Below are 10,499 nucleotides of genomic sequence, written 5' to 3' on the forward strand. Positions count from 1 at the left end.
AGGGACCAGGAGGCAACCTCCGCCCACTGAGTTCACTTTCTCCCAAGTACCCACGTCCTGCTGGTGCCACCACAGTGGCCAAAAGCCAGGGGATGCGAGGGCTGGAGACACAGCTGATGTGCCTCCAGGGGCTCAGAGAGCTGATCAGGATGGGCAGACAGAGGACCCCAGCCCACCCCACTCAGACATGCACCCCCGAGCAGAACCAGGGTGACTGTGAGATGGAGGTCGACGGGGGGCAGGCCAAGTCAAACTACACGCAGTGGGAGTGGGTGTGGGGAGGGGGCCTGGAGATGGAAAACTTTAGCCCCAAAGCAGGAAGGCCTGCTGAGCATGCAAAACCAGGGGCGCCCACTTGGAACACTAGCACGAGAGGACTGCAAGTTAGATCAGGCTCCAGCTGCCTCAGGGTCCGGACACATTATTTTCCATCAAGAAAAGTGAAACCCAAGAGGACTTACCATATTTGTACAAGGCGACCCAGCTCGTTAGTGGACCAATACGCAACTCAGTGCAGCGTCTTCTTCACCAAATGGTCATTTTCTAAAAACAAGACCATCGTGTGGTCTTGTGTTAGTGTTGTCCGCCAGGAGTCTTGGAATCGCCACTGGAAGTCTGAGAGGCGGTCTGGAGAGTGATGTGGGCCCCCGTCCACCCACCCCCCACTCACTCGGGAGGGCAAAGTCAGACACACACCGGGAAGGATGTAGCAAACAACCATGAATCCTGCCCGTTGGGCCTCTCCTGGAGACCCCGGCTCAGGGTCGGCAGCTGGAGCCAGGGTGGCGGGCTGGGGGTGAGCCTGACTAAGAATGTGGGGGCCCCAGTTCTGACCCTGCTCCCCTCCCAGAGGGGCTGCCAGGACACACTTACCAGGTCACCCAAGAGAAGTTATTCTCTCTCCAAGGCCAGACTCATTTTCCTCCGAACCTAATCTTTCACTGAAGAAAAGAATTTCTCTTACATTCATTCATTCGTTCGTTCATTCATTCATTCTTCAACAGATATTTGTTGAATAAGGCACTGTTGTAGGTGCTGGGGCCACCTGAACGCACAAAATAGACGAAGCTCCCTGCATTGTGGACCTTCCATTTTACTGGGGGGGCGAGGGTGTCAATACATAACAAGGACAGAGTGTAAGCAAATCGTTGTGTCCCTTAGAAGGTAGTGAGAACTGCAGAGCAGGGGAGGGACCCGGGACACTGCGGTTGGAGGTGGCCCTTTGGTACAGGGTCAGGGAGGCTGCACCGCAAGGACCCGAGAGAGGGAGGTCCCCCCCCGCCAGATGCAGGGCCCCTGCTAGAGGGAGAGACCGCTGCTTCATCAGTGTCACGTCAGCTCTCGTACACACAACCTCACTGTGAAAAGGACTCCACTGGGAAAGGAAAATGCAAAGCAAAAAAAAAAAAATCTAATTAATTAATTTAGGTAAATAAGTAAAAATGCTCCCACAATTCCTTTAAGTGGGATGTTGAACATTGGTGAATTTTCAATGTCCATGCCAACAGGAAAGGCATGGCTCTCTGGACAGGGCCAGGGTGCTGAAGGACCTAAGGGTGCTTTGCTCATGTACCAGTTTGCCATGGAAAGATCTGACAAGACAGACGAGTGGAGAAAAGAAGAAGTTTGAAGTCCAGTTCCTGGTATTTCCAGGTCATTTTGCCCAGGCACAAGGATCCTTAAAACCATTGGAAAGAGTTGCATGGCCAGTTGGAAAGGACCAGGCTGGGCCAGGGGGCTTCACTTGCCCCTGTCTGCCTGTCCGTCCCTGAATCGCCATGGGGGACCGCTGAGTCATTGTTGACACACTGTGCCTGGCATGGGCATCTCACCTATGACTCACTCCCCCGTGAGTGTACTGTTGACTTAGCAGGAGGGTCTCCAAAAAGCTCAGGCACTGGACCATGTCGTGACCAAGGAGACTGCCACAGGATAAGAGAGGGATTTTCTGAATCTCAACTCCCTCACCAAAGATGACCACGCAATATGGCATTTTTCTCTGTCAACAAACTGTCAGTTTGGCTTGGCAGTGTTTAGGAAACACCTTTTAATCGCGGAGATTACTTGGAATGAAGGGTGTCGGGGCCCTCCTTAGGCAAACGTTATCTGACCCTCTTTAAAAAGCAAACAGAGCCTGTGGTATAAGATCGAGGGCCAGGACGCACACTCATCCTTGACGGTGGTCTCCTTTGGACAGAGGAGGAAGGTCATAGCCGCCATGGAGCCCAAGGTGACCTGCGTCCTGGTCATGGTCTTTGCTCTGGCCCTCAGCAGCCTGGCTCAGGGCGAGGCCGGTAAGACACCCCCTCTCCTGCTCTGTGGTGGGCACGTGGGGCAGGGGTCCACCTCTGGGAGTCATGGTTTCACCACGTACTTTTGAGCCAAGCGCTGTTTAGTGCCAGGGGCTGTTCTAGACCCTGGGAAGATTCTGGAAATCAGAACAGGGGAAGATAGCAGCAGGGTGGAGGGGCCCATGGAAGCTTTGGGGACTGCGGTGAGAACGTAGCGGCCTCGGTTGGCATGTCTCTTCAGTACTGATGCTAGAATATTCTGGGGCTCTTAAGTATCACATTTCAAAGAGCTATCTTTGATGTTAATGCCCAAGCCAAACCCCTGGGGCTGGACCCACTCAAGGTCCACACAGACCTCTAAGAGCCTCTTCTGAGGACGGGCGTCCCCTGGGAACCCCGCTGGCAGGTTCTGTGGGCTCTCCTGGGCCCCCTGTTCCGTGGAACCCAGACCACCTGTCCCATTGGTGCATGCGTCCCATCAGTGCCTAGTCCATGGGTGTCACCAAATGAGAGCATTAAGGAGGGAGGACGCTATTGCTTCCTCTGAACGTGTTTGTGTCAAATCCTCTACCTGCAGAACAGGGTCAATCTTCAGCTTCAGACGGTTGTCAACAAAATTACGTGTGATGACATTTGGGAAAAGCTACAAAGTGCTCAATGAACGTTGCTTATTATTGGTAGATACACTTTTACAGGGAGAGGGCTGGACAAGGATTTTCCAGAGGTTTCAGAATGAGGATTCCGATAGAGGTTTGAAGGGAGGTAAGAGGATGGGTCCCATGTATCTCTGGGCACGTTCCAAGGACCCCACATGTCAGGAACAGCGGACCAGGCATGTGAGGAGGGGATGGGGGGAGGAAGGCCCCACAGCCTAAGGCAAGGAGGAGGGAGGGGGCTTGGACCTGAAAGGACGTATGACCTCCTGTGGGGATGGAGGAGGGTGGTCTGCACCTGGCTGCACCCCGGTCCGTCTGCATCTTCCCTGGCACCCCAGTCCCCAGCTCTGCCCACTGCACTGTCCGCTTCCGGGAGGCTGGGCAGCCTAGCCCTGGTCCCCACTCTCCACACCAGCTTCCGGCCACCCACTGGCCCCTGCCCTGTGGCCCAAGGCTCAACCTTTCTCTATGGTTATCACAGGGTCAGCGATCCTGTGAAAACAGAAAACTAGGAAACTCCATCCAATTACAAGTGTAGCCCTGGCTGGAAATCATTTCCATTTAGTCCTGTTATGCAACAGAAAACAGTGGGCAAGATGGACTCCTGTTGAGGACAGAACCCTTGGAAATCTTCAGTTCCCGTTTAGGATGGCAGCTGGGAGGGGGTCAGGTTACCCAGCAAAGCAGTCCTCTGCCCCTCCCCCTGGCTGCTGCACCGCATCCTGCAGGGAGAGAAAGGACGAAAGAGCTGTGGTCCAGGCTCTGCACACACAGCCTGTCTTGACCTTCCCCACCACCCTGCCCGGTGGAGTGGGCAATGACCACCTTCTCTCTGCGGCGGGGAGGCCAGACCCTGGGGGGTTTGATGTCCCCAGGAGGCTGCACCGCCAGTGGGAGATGGACGCCCGTCTTTCTGCAAAGCCACAGAAACTTTTCTTCAAAGAAAGCTGGAGGCGATCCTCAGATGTCGATACAAAAACCCACAAAGATCAGCTCGAGGGACGGGCTCCGCTTTAAGATGCTCAGGTGGACTTCACAAGGGACCAAAGGCGAGCATCCTGCCTCCCAGTCTAGGAGACGCCAGGCATCTATCTGTCTTTGGTTGGACTGCCTTCTTCTGAGAGCGAGATGCTCCAGGTCAAGGCCAGCTCGTGACCACGCCTGCCCTGAACCTCGGTCCTCCTTGCTCTGTTCCGGCTCCTTCCCTCCCAGTCTCTTTACCACCCACACTCCCAAGGCCTGGCTGCGCGTCCCCTTCACCTGGGGACAGAGTCTGGTCCGGGAGTGGATGGCGCGGCTGCACGGCCAGGCCTCTCTCTGGAGGCCAGCTGGTGGCGTTCATCCACGAGCACGCTGAGCCCACATGCAGAGCGGAGCCCCTAACCTTCGAAGCATCCCCCCTCACCCACAAGACAGGGTAGGGGTTCCGGATTCTTCTTCTGCTACCTGCCTCAACCCGCCCACCACCCGGTCTGAGCAGTATGCCTTCTCAGAGCCCTACACTGTGGCCCTGAGTTCAGACCCTCCCAATCTTGCATCTAGAACACGTGGGAGCCGTTAGCCGCCCGCGAGTGTTCTCCACTTTGGGTCAACGTCATCACTCCTCTGCTTAAAGCTTCCGAGTGGCTCCCTTTACTCTTGGGCTGAAGTCGTCCACTCCAGCCCTCAGCCTGGCTTCCCCAAACTACCCTACCCCGACTCCCCATTTTACCTCGAACACACTTTGCTCTCTCTCTCCACCACCTTTGAATGCGCTACTCCCTCTGCTTGGAGCACCCATTGCCTCGTCCTCATCAGGTCAGCCTCCTCCGACAGGAAGCCCTCCTTGCTTTGTTCAGCCTGTTGTCACTCTCCCCTCTTGGGCCTGCCCATGGCTGGTTGCACTGTGCCGTTTTGTACCTTTACTCAGCTCCCGCCTCTGTCAGACTGTGAGCTTCTTAACAACAACGTCTCTATTTTTAATTTCTGGGTCCCTATCACCCAGCACAGGGCCTGGCATGAACTTGACCCCTGAGGGGATAAATAGATCCCTGTCTATTTCTGCTGCGCTGGCTCCCGTTTCTAGCACCCACAAGTGGTGCTCCACAGATATTTATCAATTGAGTGAATAAAGTTTAATAATTGTTGAAATTAATGAGCAAATGAGTAGATTATCTAGGTAGGTGCAAAGTTTACAAACCCCAGGCACCTTGCATTTTCCCAGAGCTTCAGTGTTTGCGCATCAGGAAATGAGGACAGGGTCTCCTCTTGTGTGGGGAGCCCTGGGTCTGCATCAACTGCTCGGCTGGCTGCTGATGTAATTGGGGAAAGGAAGTGAGCTGCAGTGCGGGTAATAACAGGAAGGGATCCAGCCTGCCACTTACCTTCACCTCTTGGCCCATGTACTTTCAGAGACGTGTCAGATGGAACCCCATCGAAGGGTAAATTGTGGTCACCCCAGTATCACGTCTACGGAGTGCAAAAGTAAAGGCTGCTGCTTTGATAGCAACATTTCTGGAGTCCCCTGGTGCTTCCATCCTGTGGCCGCTGATGAACCTTTAGAAGGTAAGCCCATGACAACACCGTGGGGTCTGAAGATGCAGAATTCGTGAGAAAAAAACACCACATGGGACCACGGGACCCTGCTCCGAATTGCCTGCTGCGTTTTTACCCAAAGTAATGGCCGAGGGGTGACTAGAAAGAAGTGGTTTTGCCTGAATCAGTCTGAATCCAGGGCTGGGGGATGGAAACACAGGGGTGAAAGACCCATTGGGTGAGGCACCCTATTTTTTTCCTGGCTTTTCTTCACATCTCTAACTACAGATCTGTGAAGAATTGTCCTTGGTAACGCACTTCATCGCTTGCTTGGGGGTGGGGAGTGGAAAGAATGACAAAATATAAAGACAATCTTCGTTTTCTAAAGAACGTTCCCGGTCACGCTTTTAAGCAAATTCTCTGTAATTATTTAAAAGTGAAAGAAAATACTTATTCTTGCTAATGCACCTCTTCTTCCCCACACTTCACCTTTGCAGGGGAGTGTCAGTTTTAGACGCTTTTCCGGTGGGGATGGCATCAGCCTGGCGCCGGGGTCTTAACTCCATCTCTGGCCGGATGTTTCGGGGTCCTCTGAGCCTGAACTCACTTCCTGGATTGACTGCTCTGATTCCTCGTACCCAAAATCAGCCTAAAAATTAAAAGAGATAAATGTTACTCTGTGCTGGTACTTCTTTTAAAAAATAGAAAGGATTTTCCCTTTGAGGGAGGAATGTGATATTTGCACCTCTGGGTTCTCATCGTGGATTACACATTAACTCAGGCTATCTTGGGTCAGATGAGAGCGTGACTTGTAATTGCGTTAGGCTCTCTCGATGGGTATCAGCCATCGGCGTCCGTGCACCAGGCCATTGGGTTGCAAAGTCTCAGAAGCAACTCGGAGTCACACCCTTGTCAAATCATGAAAACAGGCACCAAACCTTACTCACATTCTTTACGTATTCATGGTGGTAATAAAAGTTGCCTGGTAATTTCTTCACTTCCCCCAGATGGAAACTGACTTAGGAGATCGAATCCATCGCAAAGCGTCTGCAAGTGTTAATAATAAAAACAATTGCAGAGGACGGCGCGGGTTGACGTCTTGAGGAAACACCCACCCACCTGGCCCCCCACGCTTGAACTCCAAACTGGAAAATAGAACAAAATGGGGGATGGGGTGGGAGATACGGAGGCCACGGTGCCCCCTTATCACCGACACAGGCAAGATGGAAGGGAGCCAGTCGGACCTGCCTGGACCTGGGCAGATGCCTCACCCTGGCGGGCAGTGCTGGGGCGAGCAGCCTCAAGTGCCCCCGGGGCAGCCAGCCCTGCTCCAGGGAGCTCACCTCAGCCAGCCGTGCTCCTGGACGCCTCCTCCCAGAGCTTGTCTCTGGGGGCCCAGGAGCCCCGCCCTCCCGCCCTCCCCAGCCACCTGGTCCCCAGAAGGAGGTACCGCCCTCTGCGCGATCAGTTTTCTTCCCAATTTTCCAGCAGATCCATCACCCACCCGCAACCCTTGGCCACCAGGACGATTAAGTACAGAGGCCCCGGGGGCCAGGAGATACACTGCACATGCGGAAACATCAGGATGGGGACCCCAGCACACGCACACAGCAGCATGCGTGTGTGTGCAATAGTGTATGTGTCGTGCGTGTGCCATGACCTTCGCGGGAGAATGTGCAGAGAAATGTTGGCTTCTCTTTTTTTTTAATCTGAAGCGTATCTGATCTTTCTCGCAATCTTCACCTGTTAGTGAGAGGTAAAAATAAACTACCTGTGTTTACTCCGGCCGCTCTGGAAATGCAGCGTGTGACGGCACTTTGCGCAGCGTCTGCAGGTAGTAGTCGCCAGTCTCTCTGGACCCTCCCTCTCCCACTTTCCTGCCCCTCCTTAGAGCTGGGTGGACAGAGGGGACCAAGCCCCCACGGCTGTGGAGCAAGGGAGTCCTTGGGCCTACGTCATGCCCTTTGGGTTGCCACTGACCTGTCTGGGGGTCTCGGCTGCAGTTTTTTCTGGAGTCCAGCTTGTCGCGTCCCCTGTACCTTCTCCCCACGTTCCCCAGTGCCAGAGAGGAGGGCTTTCCCCCATGACAAAACAGGCCCGTTTCCCAGTTCCCAACATCCGTTCCTTCCCTTCTTTCTTCCCTGACTTCCACCCTATAAAGAATGGAAAAAGTACTCACTTTCCCAACCTCTCTTTCAATGAGAGGTAGGACTCCACTCTGGCCCATGAGGCAGGAGCAGGCATCTACTTGAAGGCTCTGGGGAAAGGCTTTTACTGCTTGGTGAGAGGAGAGCGCCCTCTAGCGGTCATGGACGGCCCTTGCAGCCTGCCTTTACTGTGTGGCGTGAGGGTGTGATGTGGTGCTTCAGGCAGTCATTCTATGATAATGCGGAAAAGCCAGAGAACTCGAGCCTTGATCTCCCTCAGCTGCTGATTTGCTCCAGCATCACCCACCTCCACACTTCATGTCAAGTAAACCCAAATATCCTTATGGGTTAAACCTCTGCTGGTTGAATTTTCTGTATCTTCCAAGACTTTACCAAGGCCTGTATCTTCCTTGTACCTTAGAGGGGTGAGTCTACATCCCAGCTACCACGGGCAGGGGACCAGCTCTCAGCCAAAGTAAACGTCCCCAGGGTGAGTCCTCCAGGCTGGGCCCTTCATCTGTTAAAGGCCAGTGGGCAACCTGTCCCCTCTACCACACCTAGTGATTCACCAACTTCTCACAGAGCCATCCACCCGCCTCAGGCTCTCGGGAGGAATTTTGGGCTCAGAATCAGAAGTGATCAGGGGCAAAGGGAGGTGCATGTGGGGAGGATTAAAAGGCATTTCTTTAGGTTTTCAAAACAAACTCCATTACAAATGTTATCTTACCCTTATCTTCATCCCCGTTTGGTAAGACAAGAAATGTTTAGTAACTCGCCCAATTGAGCAGACACACAGATCAGACCAGACTCCCCTGGACCAGAGAGCCTCTAGGATCAAGGTTTACTAATAATTTCAAGGATGCAATCAGGAGAAAGCCAAGAATGGGATCTGGGACACGAGGGCCATACCCACGCTGCCCCTTTGTGTCACATGTACCCCCGGCTCTGAGAGATGAACTTGGTCTCCTGGGGGTTCCTGCAGCAGCAGGCTGAACTGGGCATTCTCCCCCTTTTCCTGGGCAGAGAGCATGAGGGCTACGCCACTTTTCAGGGAGCTGTGATGCACAGATTGGGGTTTCCTGACCCTAAGTACTCCTGTGGCCGACAGGCACCAGGCTGTGGGGCGGAGGCCAGGTGACAGGAGGCCAGGTGGGTCCCCTGCCTTCCTTCTGTTTCTCTGGATTCTTGCCCACTGAGGGAGTGAATGGATGGAGGACCAGCAGCTTCAAAACCCTTCCCCCTCCCCCCACGTTACAGGGGAAGAAATCTGCGATCCGCGATGGCTCGGCCACCGCCCCTGGTGTTTACCCGCGTGGATGCGTGATCCTACGGCTCCACTGTCTGGACACCAGGCCTCTGGGGCTCACCCGCACGGGTACGAGAACACGGGGGACTCCTGCAGGGGTGCCCAGTCCAGCACCCTGCACGGGCGGGAAAGGGATTTGACTTGGCCTCGGCCACGCTGTGCTTCCTGAGAATCACAAAATCCCTAGGAATTCCGACAGTGGAGGCAACTGAGGGCAGAGAGGGAGGCGCCCAGGCAGCGTGTGGGGGGACCTGTCAGAACAGATGCCGGTGGAAATGCTCTGGGAAGCCGGGTGGCCTCAGAGGGCAGTCAGGCCCGTGCCCGCCCGTGCTGTCTGGCCTCAGCCTCCCAGGACATCCCAGTGGGTCCCAGCACTCAGTGAGGCTGTGGAGGGAGAGAGGTGAAAGCCGGGGTGTTGCGTCCTTCCCGTGTTCAGAGCCAGGATGGGGGAGACGGCAGGGGAGCGGGTGGGGGACAGAACAGGACCGTAAAGAAGTCACCACCACCCACGGGGGCAGACCTGCCCCTATGGCCGCCTCCCTGTCACGCTCTCGCATCACCTGCCCCTCCCCGTCACGCGCCCCCATGAAGGCGATTGGTTGGTGACCCCTCCTGGGGAGGGAAATCTGGGCTTCCCAGGAGCCTGGACCACCTCCCCGCCCCACGCTTCACTACAGCCAGGAGTCCACGACCAGGGAAGCAGAACAGATAGCAGGGCTTAGGAACGAAGGGCGCCTTCTCACAGCCAGTGCAGAGGCCTTGAAGCATCCAGAAGGTGGTGGAAAAAAGGCAGGCTGCGTGATAAAGAACAGCTCTGCTGGTAAGGCATAAGGAGCCTTGACATGGGGACCATGTCACACGCATGCACACACACACACACACATGCCGACACACATACACACAGCTCTTAAGGGGCCCACGCTGCTCCCTCCCCCCAACCTTGGAGACCAGGTTGAGGGAGGCTATTTGGGGGTGAGCTCTCTTGCACATCAAGACCAGTGGATTTCTGCCAGAGGAGGGAAAGCCACCCTTATACTTTCTACATCTGAATACGTAGCTTGTTAGTGGAAAGTTTTATGTTTTCTATCTTCGTTTTTAGAGACAAGCCTTCAACTTCAGAACGACGCAATGGAGTGATGTGTCAGTTTAGAGTTTTCTTGGTTTTCACACAAGTGGAGCTACAAGGCTAACTGGCCAGTCAACACGGCTGTCTGACACCCTGCGTACTACCCTTTCCCTCCAGCCTGGAAACCACCAATGTGGGAATTTTTCTAGAACTTTCCATGTCCTTGAAGAGCTTCAGACAAAAGTCCAGGAAGTTTCTCCTGGGAGAGATTCATATTTTGAGAGGAAGTCAGGGGTCTTCTGGTGGACACAACTGGTGTGGGAGGGAGTCACGTCTGTATCAGCCCTGGAGAGAATGGGTAACAAATGCGTAACAGAGGAGCCCAAGTGAGCACAGCTCCCCACGCGGCCTGAGGGCCGGGCAAGGACAGGTGGATGTGCAGAGAGGGGCCAAAGGGAGAGGGAGTGAGCCCCGACCCCGAGGCTGGCAGTGCTGTCACCCTGGTGTCCCAGTGACAAC

The sequence above is a fragment of the Leucopleurus acutus genome, assembly GCF_964270905.1.
Source record: "Leucopleurus acutus genome assembly, chromosome: 5".
NCBI lineage: Eukaryota > Metazoa > Chordata > Mammalia > Artiodactyla > Delphinidae > Leucopleurus > Leucopleurus acutus.